Source organism: Peromyscus californicus, unplaced genomic scaffold, assembly GCF_007827085.1.
Source record: "Peromyscus californicus insignis strain IS unplaced genomic scaffold, ASM782708v3 Scaffold_4__1_contigs__length_199733344, whole genome shotgun sequence".
Classification (NCBI taxonomy): domain Eukaryota; kingdom Metazoa; phylum Chordata; class Mammalia; order Rodentia; family Cricetidae; genus Peromyscus; species Peromyscus californicus.
In genome coordinates, this window is record NW_026294562.1 from 6,572,485 (window position 1) to 6,591,751 (window position 19,267).

Here is a 19,267-nt window from a genome sequence, read left to right on the forward strand (position 1 = left end):
GGCTGGGACAGAAAGTGCAAATGGAGCTGAGAGCTAAAAATAAGAATGAATCAGCAATATAAACACTCGAGGAGGCGCGGTCCTGGCAGGCGGGACCAGAAACACAGGCCCTGAGCCAGAGGAGCTTAGACTGACTGATTCCAGAAGAAAGAGGTGGCCGCGGGGACTGTGGCATTGAGGGAGAGGAGAGTGGCAAAGGGCAGGTGAGGGACAGCAGACAGGGTAGAAGCAGGTGAGAGCCTGTGCCCGGGGAAGGGGTTCAGCTCAGAATCAGGGAAATCTGAGACAGAGCTGGGACAGCGTGAACGCGGGCCTGTGGCCTCAATCCTCGTTCTTTGTAGGAAGTAGATTCCTCCTTGATGCTGGCACTGGTCACCACTGGAACTAGGAATGAGCACAGGAATGAGCAGGGGGTCTCACAAGCCCTGTGTCTGTTGTGAAAATCCCATCACACCACTCTACTAAGCTTAGCCATCTCCTGGGGCTTTTCTCCATACAGTGCCCTAACTCACCTGACAAATGGTTAGGCTAATGCCAGTAACTCTTTGAAATCACTCTATCAGGAATCTTCATGCTTCTCCAGGTAGAGCACTTAAAAGGCATATCAGTTAATGTAATCTCAAAGCTTCCAACAGTTTCCAGCAACAGAAGGCCACCAGATAAGCATTCATGGCTCTGGTTCCATAATTAGCATTTCTATTTTGTCCTAATCGCTGAATAGGCGTGAAGGGCCTGTGTGATAATATTTTACCTGCTTGAGGCTTAATAAAAGCCTCAGATACCATCAGTTACCCAAACTGCCCCCACAATTGCTAATAATATCCATGCAGTAGCCACAGTCATGAAGTGCAACTGTATACTCTGCTTGGAAGTCCAGCAGACTTTTAGATTGCCTACTGTAGCAATTGCTTTTCTTGTTGCCATGACAAAGCTACCCAACAGACACAACTCACAGAGACAGGGGCTGGTTAGGCTCACAGTTTGGGAAGGTGCCCCGTACCCCGGGGGAGAAGTTGTGGTATCTGGAGGGGCTCAGTCCAGGGTGGCAGCATCGGTGGCGCAGCTCCTTCCCATCTTGGAGGATTGGGAAGCTGAAATCTCAGTGGTGGAATGAAGCTGGACTAGAGATCTGAAGGCTCCTCCAGTGGCTTACATCTAACAGCTAGGCCCTGTGTGCCCATGGCTCCAGAATATTCCCCCAAACACCACCAGCTGGGACCAAGTGCTTAAACACATGACCCTGTGGGGGACAATTCACATTGGAACCACAATCCCTGCCTTCTGACTTAGATAACTTCCCTTTTATCTCCTTCATTCTCCACCTTTATCATCCTCAAAATCACCCTTATTGAAGCAGTATAACCAGCCTTTTGTTACTATAACAAAATACCCAAGGAAGGCTAACTTTATAAGGAAAAGAGGTCTATATATTCAAAGTTCTGGAGGTGTAAGGTTGAGGGGCCACATATGTGATGGCATTCCTGCTGGCACAGTCCTATGATGTCACATGTCAAGAAACATGGAGGCTATGTGTATAAGTGTAATCCCTTCCTACTTCTTATAAAACTGAGCATTCAGGCATGGGATCTCCTTTCCTGTTGCCTTATATAACCCTGTTGACTTCTGAATGTCATACTTGGACTAAGTTCCTGTTCTTACTGCCATTCACACGTGACCCTGCTGATTAAGCTTCCGTGTGAGGGCTGGGATGTTGGTGGCTCAATGGTAAAGCATTTGCCCAGTGTTTGCAAGGGCCTGGGTTCAAGCCCAGCATAGCTCCACCCCTCCCACATAGATACACACACCATAGCCTGTATCAGAAGTATTGTGCAAATGTGTGTTTTAGGAGAATACACATTTTTGACTCACATATGTAGCTTTCTTATTTATTTATTTATTTGTTTATTTACTTACTTATTTACTCATTTGTTTATTTATTTTTAATTTCAAGGTAGACCCTTGTGCAGCCCAGGCTGGCCTCATGCTGAGACTAGCCTTGAACTGCTAATCCTCCTGACCCCACCTCCTAAGTGCTGGGTTTCTGGTAATGTATCACCATCCCTAACTGTAGCTGGAGTTTTCCTGCCTGGCCCACAGTCAGGACAAATCTCTTGCCCGCCAGTCCCACAGCCGCTCAGACCCAACCAAGTAAACACAGAGACTTATATTGCTTACAAACTGTATGGCCATGGCAGGCTTCTTGCTAACTGTTCTTACAGCTTAAATTAATCCATTTCTATAAATCTATACCTTGCCATGTGGCTCGTGGCTTACCAGCGTCTTCACATGCTGCTTGTCATGGTGGTGGCTGGCAGTGTCTCCCTCACTCAGCTTCCTGTTCTCTCAATTCTCCTGTCTGTTAGTCCCGCCTATATTTCCTGCCTAGCCACTGGCCAATCAGTGTTTTATTTATTGACCAATCAGAGCAATAGATTTGACATATAGACCATACCACAGCACCCAACCATGTCGTGGTTTTTGGTGGTGAGAACATTTAAAAATCTACTCTCTCAGCAATTTTCAAATATATTATCTCCCACTGTTTGTCTCTTCTGCCAGCCTGGGTCACTACCATTATACTCTCTGCTTCTTTGAGCCCAACACTTTCATAGTCAATGTAAACTCTAAGTTATAGAGTATTAGATTTTAAGTGCCTGGCTTATGATTCTTAGTATAATGCATTCCAGATTCACCATTGTCTCCATAAATCATGGGACTTCTTTGTTTTTCTTTTTTAAGCTGACTAGTTTTCTCATTGTGTGTGTGTTTTATATAGTCATCCATTAGTAGACATTTAGATTGATTCTATATTTTCGCTACTGTGAATAATGCTTTAATAGATACGGGAGTTTAGCTGTCTCGTCAACACACTGATTTCATTTTCTTTGGAATTACAACCAGAAGTGGGGTGGATCATATAGTATTCCTGTTTTTAAAATTTTAAAGGAACCTAACATTGTTTTGTATATTAGTCATACTATAGATACATATTCTTAAGTTCAGGGCCCATGAATGACCTTAGAAGTGATTGTGAACTGGCTAAGAAGAAATGAAAGCATGTACACACCGAGTTTTCCAGAGAAAATGCCTGAAATTCCACAGGGTCAAGATCTTTATTTTGATGTCACAAAGTTATGAATTATTGCTTTACAAACTCTGTCAACAGTGCAGTTACTACCCCCATAAACAAAGCCTCTAAGTTTATAATCAGAAAAGGAAAATGGTCTGGGTTTGAAGATGGAGAAGCTTGTTGTTCTCAAATAACTCCTTTATCAATTATTATTGTCAATACACATTGACAACTGGTATTGATACCTGGATCAACTGTCCAGTTCTCTTAAAGGTACACCACAGTATCTATTATATATCAGGGACTATCTCAGAAACATATTTTTTCTTGGATTTTTGAGACAAGGTCTTGTTATATAGCTCAGGCTGGCCTCACACTTAGCAGTTATTCTCCTGCTTCAACTTCATAAGTGTTTGGATTATACACATGACATATTTTAACCCTAAACCCTTGTTGCAGTATAAAGGAAGTATTATTATAAGCTTTGCTTTACACATGCAAAAAAGGGGGATAAGTGAGAGAGTGAGGGAGGGAAGGAAGATTGACAGTTATAGGATAAAGAGATGATATCGAGATGATGATAGATAGAATTAAAAACAAATTGCATAATTGCATTTACATCAACATTCCTTCAAAAAATTTGGATATGTAGTTGATCAGGTTTAAGTATGAGTTCAGAATAATTATACTATTGGACATGTCTGAGCAGCTGCGATGCCTTGCTATAATCCCAAAGCACATTCCTAATTAATAACAGGATACATATATGTGCCACCACGGTTTTAGAATAATAAAAGTTTGCCAGTCATATGTTGAGGCCAGGTAGTTGATTGTTCTGCTTAATTACAATTTGTCTGAGAGTCACTCTAGCTAAATACATGGGGTTAATTAGCCACATAGGCCATTTTATTTTAGGTACTATTACCATTATTTAAAATTCACATAGTGTGCATGGGCTTGTCCCAACTCTGTAGAGTTAAGAATCAAGTCAGTCTTATCTCCAAGAAGCTAAAATTCCATTCATTCCAGTATTTGATCAATTGCCGAGGCTTTAGATAATCATTAATTCTTGGTCTAGATTGTATTTGTTCAGTAGTTAATGAGCAAGTGACCTAGAAATTTAGATGGACTACTCTAAGGACTTCACTTATAAATAACCTAGAGAAAAACCACCTCACTGGTATTGACATTTATCTACCTATACATTAACTAAAGTTCCTAGGAATTCTACAATTCTTGTGTATAATTTACACATGACTTGTGGAAATGTAGCAGGGCCACATGAGCAGAACTGGTGACAGCTTTTGAATGTAGTAACTGTAGTATCATTGATAAATGGAGTCACGCTGTAACACAAGCAGAAAAAAAAGTGCAATGAGATGGGTGTGTTCTCCACCCTGAGTGACAAGCTGGCTTCATGATCCAGCCAATGGTAGGGCAACAGGAACAAAGGGAGAGAGAGCTGCAACCTGACTTCCCCTGGGATTTGGATAATGGAAAAGCCACCCCTAGTATCTGCTTCTGTGTTAGGAGATGACGTTTTGACATGATGAATGACAGCCGAACTAGACTCGACTGAAACCACACTCGACTGTAGTTTCACTTTGTATTTACTTTTTCCTTTGTGTCCTATTTATGTAATGAGATGGACTTATTCTTCACCTTGAATGACAAGTTGGTTGATGACTAACTCTTTACTTTGGAAACCATTTCTTTGGGAAATTTCTAAGTTAAAAACCAAAGACATTTGCATAGAGCATGTTTCTAATGCCCAAGTGAATACATTTCCCAAAAGAAAATCTTTGAGCTTTTCTGTGTCTTTGAAAGTAATAAAAACAAATTTTCTCAGAAGTATACTAAAAAAAGTGTTGATTAAATTTGGTCGATCTTCCTCTCAATTACACTTAACAAGTGAAGTCCTAGTTTTCTTTGAACTCATTAGAAACCGAAAACATTCAAAATAGTTCTGACCTGTCGTAGTTAGGGTCTCTATTGCTGTGAAGAGACACCATGACCACAGCAACTGTTATAAAGAAAACATTTAGTTAAGGCTTGACAGTTTCAGAGGTTTAGTCCATTATTGTCATGGAGGCATGTAGGCATGCAGGCAGACATGGTGCTAGAGAAGGAGCTGGGAGTCCTACATCTTGGTCTGCAGGCAACAGAGGCAACCGTGTGCCACACTGGACATAGCTTGAGCTTAGGAGACATCAAAACTCACCTCCATAGTGACACATCTCCTCCAACAAGGCCACATCTGCTCCAACAAAGCCATATTTCTTAATGGTGCTGCTCCCTATGGGGGCCATTTTCTTTGGAAGTATCATATCTTCCTTTTCATGGAAATTCTCTCCTTTAACAAAGGCTGATGCTAAGAGAGGAAGGATAGCCATAAGACCATCTCTGGCCACTTCTAGTCCTTCCTTTAAATACTTGAAATGTCTTTTCATGATTATTGGGCAGAAGTGTATTTAGATCCCATCTTCAACTTGGCTTTTGTTTATGGCTGTGATAGTCTAGTCCAGTGGTTCTCAACTTGTGGGTTGAGACCCCCTTGGGAAAATATTGTATCCAAAAATATTTATATATCATTCACTACAGTAGCAAAATCACTATTATGAAGTAGCAGTGAAAATAATTTTATGGTTGGGGGTCAACACAACATGAGGAACTGTATTAAAGGGTTGCAATGTTGGGAGGGTTGAGAACCACTGTTCTGGTCCATGGCCCCCAGCCCCTCATCTTGTGTAGTTGCTCACTTCTGGGAATCTAGTACCTACTCTCTTTGTGCTTACATTGCTTCTTAAACTCTGACCCAGATGTTGGTGGGGGTGTGGAGTAGACAGGAAATCCATTGTCATTTTTCTGCATTGTAAGAAGAAGCAGTGTGCTCTGGGAAGTGCAGATGTATCTTTCTTGAGGAACTGAAAGAACTTGTATTATTTTTCTGTTGCTGTGATAAAACACCAGAGCTGAGGCAACTTAGAGAAGAAAAGGTTTATTTGGGACTGTGATTCCAGAGGGGTAAGAGTCCATCATGGTGGGATGGCAGCCAGAGCAAGAAGCTGAGAGCTCGCATCCTCATTCACAGTCATGGAGCTAAATGAGTGAACTGGAAGTGGTGTAAGGCTTTTACATGTGATGAGCTTCCTCTAGCGAGGATGCAGCATCTAAAATGCCCAAAATTATGCTACCAATTGGGGACAGAGTGTTCAAATGCCCAAGGCTATGGGACCATTTCTCATTCAAACTAACACTAGAGGCCAAGGCGGCTAAATTCAGAGAAAGCATGATAAGAAAATGAGGGGAGGGAGTTTGGGTGTTTTTCTTATTATAAATTCCACAGATTTTTTAATTTTTAAATGTAGGCATCAAAATTCTCTGTATTTTTAGACTGGATGACTCAGTTAAGTCTTTTTTTTTCATTTTTTTATTAAGAAATTTTCTATTCACTTTACATACCAACCACAGATCCTACCTCTTCCCTCTTTTCACCCCCCAGCCTTCCCTCCAAAGCCACCCACATCCCCACATTTTCCAAATCATGACTCCCATGAGGAGTCAGCAGAGCCTGGCACACTCAGCTGAGGCAGGTCCAGGCCCCTCCCTGCTGCACTAAGGCTGTGCAAGGCACTGAGCTCCAAAAAGCCTGCCCATGCACCAGGGACAGATCCTGATCCCCCTGTATGGGTGTCCCCTAAGAAGCAAGCTGTGGTGGTATTGTGTTCCCCAAAATATTGTGCACCCTAATAAACTTATCTGGGATCAGAGACAAAACAGCCACAATATTAAACATAGAGGATAGGCAGTGGTAGCATACACCTTTAATCCTAGCATTCCAGAGGCAGAAATCCATCTGTTCAAGGATACAGTCAAGCATGGTGACTCACGCCTTTAATCCCAGAAAGTGAGCCTTTAATCCCAGGGAGTGATGGTAGAAGACAGAAAGGTATATAAGGCATGAGGACCAGAAACTAGAAGTGATTGGCTGGTTAAGCATTTGGCTGGTTAAGCTTTCAGGCTTCTAGCAGCACAGTTCAGCTGAGAGCCATTCGGATATGAGGACACAGAGGCTTCCAGTCTGAGGAAACAAGACCAGCTGAGAAGTTGGCCAGGTGAGGTTAGCTGTGGCTTGTTCTGTCTCTCTTATCTTCCAGTTCACCCCAATACCTGGCTCAGGTTTGATTTTATTAATAAGAACTTTTAAGATTCCTGTTATAGCAAGCTGGTGTAGCTATCCTAATATCTAATAAAATAGACTTCAAACTAAAATCAAGTGAAAGAGATTGGGAAGGACATTACATATTTATCACAGGGAAAATCCGACAAGATGCAGTCTCAATCCTGAATATTTATACCTCAAATACAAGGGCACCTACATTCATAAAAGAAACATTACTAAAGCTTAAATTGCACATCAAACCCCTTACACTAGTAGTGGGAGACTTCAACACCCCACTCTCACTAATGGACAGGTCTGCCAAATAGAAACTTAACAGAGAAATAAGAGAACTAACAGACATTATGACTCAAATGGACTTAATAGATATCTACAGAACATTCCACCCTAACACAAAAGAATATACCTTCTTCTCAGCACCCCATGGAACCTTCTCTAAAATTGACCACATGCTTGGTCACAAAGCAAATCTCAACAGATACAAAAAGATTGGAATAACCTCCTGTATCTTATCAGACCACCATGGCTTAGTTAGATTTCAACAACACCAAAAGTTACAGAAAGCCTACAATCTCATGGAAACTGAATAATGCCCAATTGAATCACCAATGGGTCAAGGAAGAAATAAAGAAAGAAATGAAAGATTTCCTAGAATTCAATGAAAACGAATGTACAACATACCCAAACTTATGGGACACTATGAAAGCAGTGCTAAGAGGGAAATTCATAGCACTAAATGCCCACATGAAAATAGAGAAGTCTCGCTGGGCGGTGGTGGCACACGCCTTTAATCCCAGCACTCGGGAGGCAGAGCCAGGTGGATCTCTGTGAGTTCGAGGCCAGCCTGGGCTACAGAGTGAGTTGCAGGAAAGGCACAAAGCTACACAGAGAAACCCTGTCTCGAAAAACCAAAAAAAAAAAAAAAAAGAAAATAGAGAAGTCTCACACTAGCGACTCAACAGCACACCTGAAAGCTCTAGAACAAAAAGAAGCAAACTCACCCAGGAGAAACAGACACCAGGAAATAATCAAATTGAGGGCTGAAATTAATGAAATAGAAACAAAGAGAATAATACAAAGAATCAATGAAACAAAGAGTTGGTTCTTTGAGAAAACCAACAAGATAGACAAGCCATTATCCAAATTAACCAAAAAGCAGAGGGAGGAAGTTTGTAAAGGCAAACTTTGACAGGCAGTAGAGAATATGTTTGAGAGTAGTGTGTAAGGGACAATTGAATAAATTTTAATCAGTTGGAGTAGGGATAAGTGTTGACATGACCTGTGTTGTCTTTTTAAATGTTTGTTTTGGATAATGTGAGGAGGGGATGCTTAAAAGGGCAGAGGGTGGCAGGACTAGATGTGGGGACCCCGCAGTAAGCTGTTCTGCCTCCCAGATAGGGGTGTCTTGGGCTAGGCTAGAGTGGAGGGAAGGGAAATAGGTGAGTGATGTGTTCTTGGAGACCTTGGAGATAACACAGATGGGACTTCACGTAGGATTGGTTATGGGAAGAAGTCTAGGGTGAGGCTGAAGTTTCAGGTCTGAGAAGTAGAGTGTGTGGGGTAGAACTGAGGAGAGCCTTGAGCCAGCAGAGGACATCAAGAGAAGTATATCCAGTGGTGGAAAGGAATTCAGGAGGGTATGGGTTGTCGAGTCAGGGGAAGTTGGTTTTCCTTACACTCAGTTTCGACTTGCTCTGTAAACTATAGAACTCACAGGAGTAGAAAAGTTCCCTTGGAGGTATTCTAGTCTCCCAGGCTCCTTCTGGGAGACCAGATGCCTAGTATCCCTTCATTCCTGCCAGCATCTTCCTTTCCAGACAACTTGCCCAGTGTCTTTCAAGAACAAATGACAAGGTTCAGAGACAAAGTTTTAGACAATACTTAGGAACAAACAGTTTTTCCTGTACAAATGTGTCTTCAGAGGTGCAATGGCCAGGCTCCCAGTGAAGACGAAGACACACCTTTGTGCTGGCATGTGCACCGGCCTGGCTCCTAAGAACTCCGTCTATTTCTTCATCTCAGATTAAGGCCTTTGCTTTATCTCAGCCCACCAGAATTGCCACTGATTGTTCTGGAGACATCTGGGCTGTTCCTTTCTTTTCCCACATGCTTGGTGGGATTACTGTAGCTACTGAAATGTGAACAGACTGACACATGGATGAAGAGGGCAAGGTCGTCTTTCCGCAGTCTTGACAATCAGTGAGGTGTCTGTCAATACTCGGCTTCCTTCTGCATGGCTCACTTAGTGAGCTTCCTGAGCACAGTCCCTGTAAGAACTGTTTGCCAATAGGCATGCAGAATCTGCCCAAATTAACCTCTGTTGTCTTAGCGCTTGGGGTCGTTTGTTGCTGCATCATAACTCAGCTCATCCTGACTGGCCCAGAGGCACTCTTGCCAGAAAACAAACCTGAAGGGTTTATGTGAGCTTTGGAATTTTGGAGAAGAATCTTTGCTGGGATCCAAGCTCAAGAGAGTGGGATTCTTACTTACAAGAGTGCCTCCGGGCCAGTCAGGATGAGCTGAGTTATGATGCAGCAACAAACGACCCCAAGCGCTAAGACAACAGAGGTTAATTTGGGCAGATTCTGCATGCCTATTGGCAAACAGTTCTTACAGGGACTGTGCTCAGGAAGCTCACTAAGTGAGCCATGCAGAAGGAAGCCTGAGGACTCCACAAGGAGTGTGTTTTCCAAGCACAGGCTTTACACCATAGATCTCTGGAGATGAGAACTGTCAAAGAACTATGGTTATGTCCATAGCACATCTCAACTAGGCATAATGATGGCTGCCGTTGAGGAAATCCCACCTGTGGCAGGTACTGTACTAAGGATTTTGTATACATTATTTCATTTTCACTCCCAAATAATACAGTCGGTAAGTGAATATAGATAATCAACAATCCGGGTAGGTGACATGGAGGTCAGAGAGGGTTAGAGCAGGGCACATGCAGTAGGGGAAGCAGACTCTGTCTCCACATCCCTCACAGAACTCTCAGACATTCTGCTATAAAGGGGTGTGTGTGTGTGTGTGTGTGTGTGTGTGTGTGTGTGTGTGTTGGGGGTGGGGAGCTCTGATCTCCCAGTGAACCCTTCAGTTATTCAGTTAACTAGATCTGAGTGACGGTGCTCTGTGCTCTTCAGGCAGAGGGCCTTAATAAAAGAATCTCTTTTCTCAGGCTAAGGACATGGCATCCCAGCCCTAGCTGCCAGGCTATGTAAGACTATGGGCATGTGTTCTGGAGTCAGACATCTAAATTCACGAGAGGGTCCTGCCACTTAACTACATTCACTTGACCTTCCCTCTGTGCCTCAGTTTCCCTATCTGGAAGTAGATGTGTAAGTAGTTCCTAGCCTGTAGGGCCGTGGGAAGGACAGATCCCGCATTTCCGTTTTTGACATCAGATCCTTTCTAACCCCGGCCCCTGCCCACGCTTTCTTATTGGGGAAATGATGGGTCAGGCTTCCCTGCAGCTTGTTTTTTGCTCATAGGAAGGTCGCCCAGTGTTTAAAGTGCTGAGAGAGGGAAAGGCAGGCTCTGGCCCTTTTGCTGGGCGGTGGCTCTGAGGTTTAGGCTCCTCTCGGCAGCCTGCCTCCTGTGTTCCAGTTGACTGTCTCTCCAGACTTTAGAAGCATAGTGATTTGTGTTTCTGCTAATCTCTGGGTTGCTCTGTGCTCTTGGGCACAGAGCCCTCCCAGGGCAATTCCAGGATCTTTCTAAGTGGTTTTCCGTGTGAAAGTCCCACTCTCGAGCTCTCTGGCATGGACTGTGTTTTCCTGGCTGCTCCATGGCTGAGAGGCCAGCCTGAAACAGTGCCTACAATGTGCGCAGAACTGTGCTTGGCACAAAGCAAGTGCAGCATAAAGGCAGCTTACAAAATGAACCTGCTGCCCACTAGCTCCTGCACTGCCAACTTGCCCCAGGCAGGCTCCTGGGAACAGCAAAGCTCCCAAGCCACTGCCCACTCCTCCTTCCAGATTGCTCCCATCTTCAGACCTGTCTGTTGGCTCTTACCTAATCTAACAAGGTGAGAGAGATGCAAACCCCAGCATGACATTCATATCCTATGTCACAACTTAAGTTTTCAAACTCACCGTGGCCTACAACACTGTGCTGTATCTGCTCCCGCCTTTCTTCTGACCTCCTCTGCGGCTTCCTTCTCCTCCAGCCTCACTGGTCTTGGCTCAGCTCTCCAGCTCTGTCTTCTCTTTGGGCTCTGGAATTTCTTTGGCTCCTGCTCAGGTATTCTCTGTGCTCCTTCTATGGGAAGTCATTTTCACCCTGGGTAAGTGTGGAGCCCTCCACCTAGAAACACTATCTGAATGTGACTAGGGTTTCTGGCTCCCCTGGGATTCTCAGCTCTGTGATGCTCATCATATGACTTAAGACGAGATGGAGCAGAGCATAGGTGAGAAAAGGTGGTTCTAGAACAGGAGGCACTCTCAAGGCTGAGAGTGAACAACGACCAAAGAGGCCCTCAAGGAAGGAAAGGCTCTCACAATGGTCAGAGATGATTGTTTAGGAAAACACCTTCCTTCCACGAGAGTAGACATTGGCCAGATTAACCCTTACGTTGACCTATTTGTTTAGGTAGACTTTCTCCATTTCTTGAAATTTTAGGAACAGATATCTTTCCAAAGGGCATTTTCCCATCCAGGTAATTGACAGATTGACAGGCTCATTTGTATTAACTTTTTTTCTTCTTATTGAGATAGGGTTTCAGGTAGCCCAGGCTAGCTTTGAGCTCACTGGGTAACTAAGGGTGACTGGGTGAGTTCCCAGTCCTTCTGCCTCTATCTGCTGAGTGCTAAGGTTACATAATGACCATCCAGCCTACTGATGTCTAGTTAGAGTCTTACCATGACTGTCACAAGGCTGCTCTCCTCACTAGTCTGTGACATGGACTCTTGATAGTCCTTATTTCATCCTTCCTATTTTATTTGCTTATTACCTCTTATCCTATTTCCCTCTCCTGTGTGTCAAGGTCCACTGGACTCTTTACTCACCAGGACCAGATCCATGCATGACATTTTTATTTTTCTACCACCAATACTTAGCAAGACACCTGGTACCCAACAGACTCTGAGTGGGCTGTGAATGAGTGAATGTTGCATTAACCCATCTTTAAGCCATTCCTCAGATGTCAAAAATGATCATCTTTAGAAGTCCGCCCCTGTCCCTTACCTGGGTATGCATGCTGTATGGAGAACCATGTGGAAGCCCTGACTCATTTTGCTGGGTCTTCCTAATCCTTGCCTGGGTCCTGCGGGGCTCTCAGAGCTCTATTTCTTCTGTGACAAGCTCCACCATGTGGGCCTTCCCTGAGGCTCCAAAGACTCACTTCACCATGAAGGGTCTGTTTGCCTCCAGCACTTCGTTCTGGATGAGAGGGACCTCATAATTTGAACCACAGTTAGATTCCTCACCTCTGTTCGCTTCTCAGTGTCTGGGCTATGCTGAATTCTACCCCCCCCCCCCAGACAACTTTCCTCTCTCACACAATCAAACCGAACTTCCAGTGAGAAACTACAGCTCTGTGAAGTTTGTCTTGTCAAGAGACCCCAGTCAGGCAGCTTCTCATTCTTTTTGTGTTCTATCACAGACTGCAGCTGCTTGGCCTCCCTGATAGGAAAATGTAGGACTTACACAGCTAAGTCTGGTTACACTCTAGAGCAGAGAGGAAATATCTTTCATTCCATAAGAGTGAGATAGCTTGGCTTTTTAAAGACATCCAAGCTAATTTCTCTATTATCTGATTGCTCACCCGGTTCATCTATAAACAGTTTCTATAAACTAATTCACTACCCTGAGGCACAGCTAGTGGCTGGTGGTCTAGAATCCACCTAGTTTCTGCCTTGTTTTCCTCCTAAAAAGTTCAGCCTTGTCCCTCACTCTATCAGCTAGACACTAGGCCATGCCAGGACAGGTTTCCTGGAAGTCTGACCATTCCTGGTGGAATTGAAGGCCATTCTGAAAGACTGTCATGTGGATCCTCCCCCACCTCGGCTTATGCATTCATTAATGCTGGCCTTGGTACATTCTTAGAACATTATCTTTCACTAAAATTAGCTTCAGTATTGGGGACTTTTATTTGCCTCTATCTGTCTTTTCTTTCTTAAACTGAGGCCCAATGCCCAACACCTAAGCCAGAAGTTTACACTACCATCAGTCATTGCACTTCCATTTCAAACCTTGGAAGAAAGTATCACTTAAGACTAAGTGGGGCTGTTGGCTGGAACCACTTTTTATGGTGTAGCATTTTGGAGGGTCCTGAATTTTCTAGGAGTGAGATCGGTCATTATTTGCTGCACTGAATTGTTCAGATTTGAAGTGTTATTATTTAAACCAATAAAGATATGATAGGCATATCAGTCCAAAGGTATCATGTAGTTACAGCTGTTTTTAGCCAACACCATACTTAACTCAAATCCTCCTTTGAGTTTATTTGGAGCTTAATCTACTTATCCATTCACCTATGAAGCAACTTTCAGTGAAAGTGAGGTCCTCCCAGTGCTATGAATGTGTCCAAAGTGAGTCAAGGATGTTCAATCCCCTATGGCCTGAGGTCGTTTCTAAAAGATAGAGCCCACGCCTTCCACGGCCAGCCCTTAGCCTGCTGAGCTAGTAAGGCTGATTTCTAAAGCCCTTCCCTTTTATTTGTTTATTCTTTCACATGGTTGAGTCATTCTAGCAGCAAGAACTGCCATGATTAAAGTCAAAGCAAATGTGCCTTCGCCTGAGAGGAACAGAGTTCTGCTAAATGTTAGTGGTTTAAATAGATGGGGATCTGACAAGATGGAGACAGCTGGACTCGAGGGGAAGCGGGGAGGCAGCAATGCCTGCTATGTCCCTTTAACTGAGAGAGCGAAGCTGGGCAATCCCCACAGTAGCTTTTCTCTTAGGTCACATTGCCCTGGACTAAGTCACGTGACCATCTTGGCTGCAGCAACAGTTGCAATATTCGGGAATGAGATTATCATAATTGGCTTAGACACCTCGCTTCATTCTTTTCTCAGAGCCTGGCAAAAGATCACCCTGAACAAAATCAGAGAGAAAGGACAGATAGATGCTAGACCAGCAGCTCTCTCAGGGAGAGAGACTAGGAGAACCTCAGAAGCCACAAGCCACAGTCCAAGCGGAGCTTTGAATCTTTTGGGGAGCAATTACTAACAGGAGTTGAGTAAGTACACCAGACTCTCCACTCCAGAGAAGAGACGGCGCTGTCTTGTTAAAGCTGTGTGTGCAGCAGAGTGCCTGGCGTAAAGGAGAGGCTTTGTAAACAGTTACTGAATAATTAAATAACCAAAAGGAGCCTGGAGAAAAGCAGATGATGAGAAAAAAGCATAGTCTCTTCATTGCTCAACTGATTTCTCTGACTAGAATTTTCTAGAATAATTGTGATATTTTAGATCAAGGGATGCCATGGTTCCTGCATGAGTTGATTTTGAAAAGTCAGCTAATACTATTCTCGATTGGAGAAGTAGACATTTGTAGGTGGATCGGTAACAACTGAAACAAATATACTCAGGTTCCTTCTGATCACCAGGGGCAGCCTTTTGGAGATGGACCATTAAATAGGCAGTGTTTGCAAATGTTGGAAAAACTGTGGAGCCCAGTGAGAAAGGCTTGGGTTCTGGTCCCTTCTGTCACCTTCTGTCTTTGTGGGTTGAACTCTCTGCTGCTGTCATTCATGTTAGTTATACATGCCATCAACTCCGTATATATTGCTTTTGTTTTTGTAGTAAGTAGTCATTATCTTTTAAGGAGATTTTAGTAAGAACATTCCTTGGGGGTCCTTATGGTCTTGTAGTACCTTTGTGTAGATTCAGATTTCAAGCTACAGCATTTTACTTTTTGTTTGGAAGCCAGTACCATTTCTTATAGCCTGCATTTTCTAGAGATGAATTCTTTTAGTGTTTACCTTTCTCCTTTCCTTCAGGGACACCAGTTGCATGTGCCTGAAGTCCCTGATGCCGTATTCATTATTAATTTCCGGGTCCTCAGTGCTGCACTCTGAGTAGTTCTGACACAGTGTTCTACAGTAATTCATTTTCCAGTAACATTTAATCTGTTCTTAACTCATCACAAGTGTGTATGCGTTTACACATTTTTAAAAATCTCAGTGACTTCATAACGTCTGTCTGATTTGGATCTTTTTGAGACAGGATCTCTTGTAGCTCAGCAGGCATTGAACTCACCTTATACTGGAGGATGACTTTGAACTCTGATCCTTTGCCTCTACTTCCTAAGTGCTGGAATTAAAGGTCTATGTCACCACATCTGCTCTTACGTTGTGGTTGTGCTACATATGGAATACATGGCTTCATGCACGCTACCCAGGCAAGCCATCAACCAACCGAGCTATAGTCTCTCTTCCAGGCTAGTTTGGCTTAATTTTTTTTACATGTTTCTACTCTACTTGCTATTAACCTATTATATCTAAGATTTTCAATTTATGGGTTTCCCCATTTCTGGTGTGCATTACTCTTTCCCGTCTGTCTTTCTTTCTTCTTTTTTGCATACCTAATAATTTCAATTTGACAACACTGAGAACTTCACTGTGAGGTACAGGATACAGGATATTTTTTATTCCCTGTGAGTATTCTCATGCATTATTCTAAGATACATTTTTTTAAAGCAATTGACCAGGGGGCTGGGGGATCTTGTTTTTTAAGATGTGTTAGATAGGACCATAATAGACTTTATTGTAAGGCTAGTTTTGCTCTGCTACTGAGGTGAGATCATTTATATCATGAATTATGGGGTTTTCAGACTCTGAAGATCAGGCATTTTACAGCATGACCACCAAGAATCTTTTAACTCTGACTTGTAGGAACAAGAATAATTCCCCATCTTGTGCAAGCCACAACAAGTGCTCTCTCCACTCTTCATATGTTTCTGTGTTCTTCCCTGGAAGTGGATAGCTTCCTGACATGTGTAGGCGAATTAGCTCAAGACTGGACTGAGGTCTGCAGGTCTTCACGGCTCCCTGTGCCACATAGCTTTCTCCTCTGGTGTTCTGCTCCAGCTCCAATACCCATAGTGTCTCAGTTCTAGCTCCTCAATTTATAGACTACCTAAACCTCCTTTTTGTATTGAAGCCTGATGACTCTTTCTAGGTGATAAATCAACGTAATTATAGGGCTCAGCTCACTTGCTTCCCTCCCCCAAGACTGTCAGTCTCAGGTACATGATGTCTGATGTGTGAATACTATTGCTTTATACCTGCCTGTTTGCTTTTTGTTGTGTTAAATCAGGCAGTGGATTCACTCATTGCTCCATCTTGACGGGCTGGACTGGTGACTATAATTCACTCTGTTGATAAAAGAGATTGCTTAGGGTGTCACCGGTTTCCAAAACAATTTTCATTAAGTAACCTGAACTTTTTGGCATGGCAACCCACATTTACACATACAGTAATCCTTGTGCAAGAGGAGTCCCTACAAACGACTTTTATGTAAGACATTTTCCCTCTGATTTACATTTTAGAATTTCTGTCAGTCTTTCTACTTTGTTTCATGTTGTTTTCTTTATCACCCTAAGGCTTTTATTTTTTTTCCTTCCATTATTTTTTGTTTTGTTGTTAGGGCCCAGTATCCTATGCACAAAATTTCATGTTTTGGGATAAGAATCACTCTTTGTAGCCAATATACAGTGCTCCAGAACTTTGGTGAAGTATGTTTGCTTTTTGCTAAGGTACATGTGAAGCTAAATAAAGGCAGGGTCTCTGACTTCAAGAAGGTCTGTATTGCTTATTCTATGAACATCCTCTTCCATTCTCTGGGGTTGTTTCCCAGAAGAGAATATTTGCTTCTTAGGATGGGTTTATAGAGAGAGGTAGAAAGTTCAAGTTAAGAAAGTCGTGTTTTTCTCATGCCTCCGCTTCAGATATTTATGGGGTGCTTATTATAACATGGCATTGAGCATTGATTAGGACTCTAGTGCAGGGCACTGCCATCATGAGTTTGTAACCTTGTGGAATTCTGACATAGACTGATGAGGACTGGAGACATGGTGCTATGGTTAATCTTTGAGATGTCACAGAAGAACGTGATAATTGAGGACCAGAGCGAACAGGGAAGGCCTGGAGAACCGGGTTAGGGACTGTGGAGTGCTGGGAGGAGCATAATATGCACTGCACAGCATGTCTCAGGACCATGGTAGGGACAACTGCTGAGGAAGAGTGGGAAAAGAGAGGCCTCTCTGTTGTAGGCCTGCCTGAGGTGCTGGGCCCAGGGATTTCAATACTAGGGAGTTCTGGCTAAGTTTTTATTGGGTTATTTGTGCACAAAGATGTATGTGAGCAGAGGACTAGGGTGAGAGCATGCAAGATGGACAAGAACCAACAGCAGTGACCTGAGAACAGAGACCATGTCTTAATTATCTGTGTTCCCAGATTCTAGTTCCTACTTCATGTGTGCTGAGTGGTATATCGTTTTCATTTTAAACTGCTAATGCTTTTGATAACCATCGGCCTTGCCAATAGCTTTGACAAATACTGCAAAAGAGCCCCTTGCTGCCCAGTGCTGTTTTGTTTAAATGGCTCAAGTGAGGTAAGGTTTGATCGGGACTTCTTCAAGCTGTTTTAAAAAAGGCATTTTTAACTGTAAATTCATATATAAGTTTATATACACACATATGAACTAAAGTGCTGTTAATGATTTCTGAGTACAATGCAAAGTAACTAAATTGAGCTAATTAGCATACCATTATTTCAAACACTTAGCAGTTTTTGTGGTGAGAACATTTGAAACGTACATTTCAACACCCCTAGGAAGGCAGAACGTGGCCATTTAGCACATTCAGCGCATATACTATTTAGCGCAATATACCTCAAAGGAAAAAAGCTGACTCTTCCTGCCTTGGAGGCTTTGTATCTTTCAAGCCTTACCTTGTCCATTCTTCATTTTTTTTCTCCCTGTGAGGCTCAGCCACTCACAGAAATTTCACAACGTTGCCTTTAGCAACCCCTGCCTCCACATTCGTAACAGATTCAGTTTACTCTCAGACATCTCATAAAAGGGCAAGATCACGCTTAGGTACCTAAACCTACACAGCCCACATACACTCCACCGCAGGGTCTGGTGAGCCACACAAGGAAGATGACAGAAAGACAGACAGACAGACCGACCGACCCGCCGACCGTCGCGCGAAGCATGCAGCATGGGCAGCGCAACCACTAGGTTCACTCCCCAGGCTCAGCGCACGCCGCGCACCCTTCAGCCAGGGGCATTATGCAAGGCCGGGCGGCCGGCAGCCCCTGACATCACTGCCGCGCGCCGCTTGCGTCATCGCCGCGCGCCGCTGCAGCAGGCGCAGAGCTGGATCGCTGGCAGCTGCGGGCGCCCAAGGCGCGAGCTGCGGGGCTGGTGGAACAGCGCGTGGTGCGGGCTGCGGCTGCGGGACGCCGCGGGGCCCGAGCGCGGGGACAGGTGCGTGGGCGCCCCTCTGCCCGGGCTCGCCCGAGGCTTTGCAAGTGTCCCGGGCGCACTCCGGGTTCCCCCTGAAGTGGGCCGGGCTCCGGGATGGGTCGGCACGTGAATGCCCGCGGGACCCGCCTGCGGTGGAAGCACCGGCAGGGCTGTCGTCTCAGACCCCCGGGGAAACCGAGGCAGCAGGGCGCTCCGCGAGCAGCTGGCTCTGGGGACCGCTCGCTGACGGCAGCCACGCGTGGTGGCACTGAGCGCTGTGCACTCCACGGTGTCGTGGGCGTGCTCTGGAGACCCCTGCCCTCCCTGCAGCCCTGACAGTTGAGTCGGGTTAATGCTTCTCATTTGCCAGATGGAAAACGCAAGGCGTAGCAGTTAACTAACTTGTCCAAATTCACACGCTGGCTGTGCAGCCGGGGCTTTGAACTCCAGAGGGGGCCGGCCCGCTTGCCTCTGCCTGTGTCCGCCTGTCAGATTTTGTTTTCTGCCCTGGTCAGCACAGCTGTCTGTACCCTTTAGGATTTTAGTTTTTTCTTTTTAAAATTCTCCTCCCCTCTCCTGTTTAAAAAAAAAAAAATCTGCCTTGACCTC

At 44.2% G+C, this 19,267-nt stretch overlaps 1 protein-coding gene and 1 long non-coding RNA gene across 9 annotated transcripts in view; one reads left to right on the forward strand and one right to left on the reverse strand.

Moving 5' to 3' along the window:
* The window catches only part of LOC128124013 (uncharacterized), a 30,508-nt gene extending 12,087 nt beyond the window's left edge, over positions 1 to 18,421 (reverse strand). For both annotated transcript variants that reach the window (XR_008222813.1, XR_008222812.1), the window contains exon 1: positions 16,473 to 18,421. This is a non-coding gene — a long non-coding RNA (uncharacterized LOC128124013). The remainder of the gene's footprint in view (positions 1 to 16,472) is intronic.
* The window catches only part of Gpam (glycerol-3-phosphate acyltransferase, mitochondrial), a 64,336-nt gene that overhangs the window by 12,392 nt on the left and 32,677 nt on the right, over positions 1 to 19,267 (forward strand). For 3 of the 7 annotated variants that reach the window (XM_052760246.1, XM_052760245.1, XM_052760252.1), the window contains exon 1: positions 14,264 to 14,427. The exons of 2 other annotated variants lie outside the window; for them this stretch is intronic. The gene's annotated coding sequence lies outside the window, so the exon portion shown is untranslated. Of the gene's footprint in view, positions 1 to 14,263; positions 14,428 to 18,563; positions 18,680 to 19,267 lie in introns of those variants that run through there. 2 more of the 7 variants (XM_052760251.1, XM_052760248.1) reach the window with 2 other exon arrangements.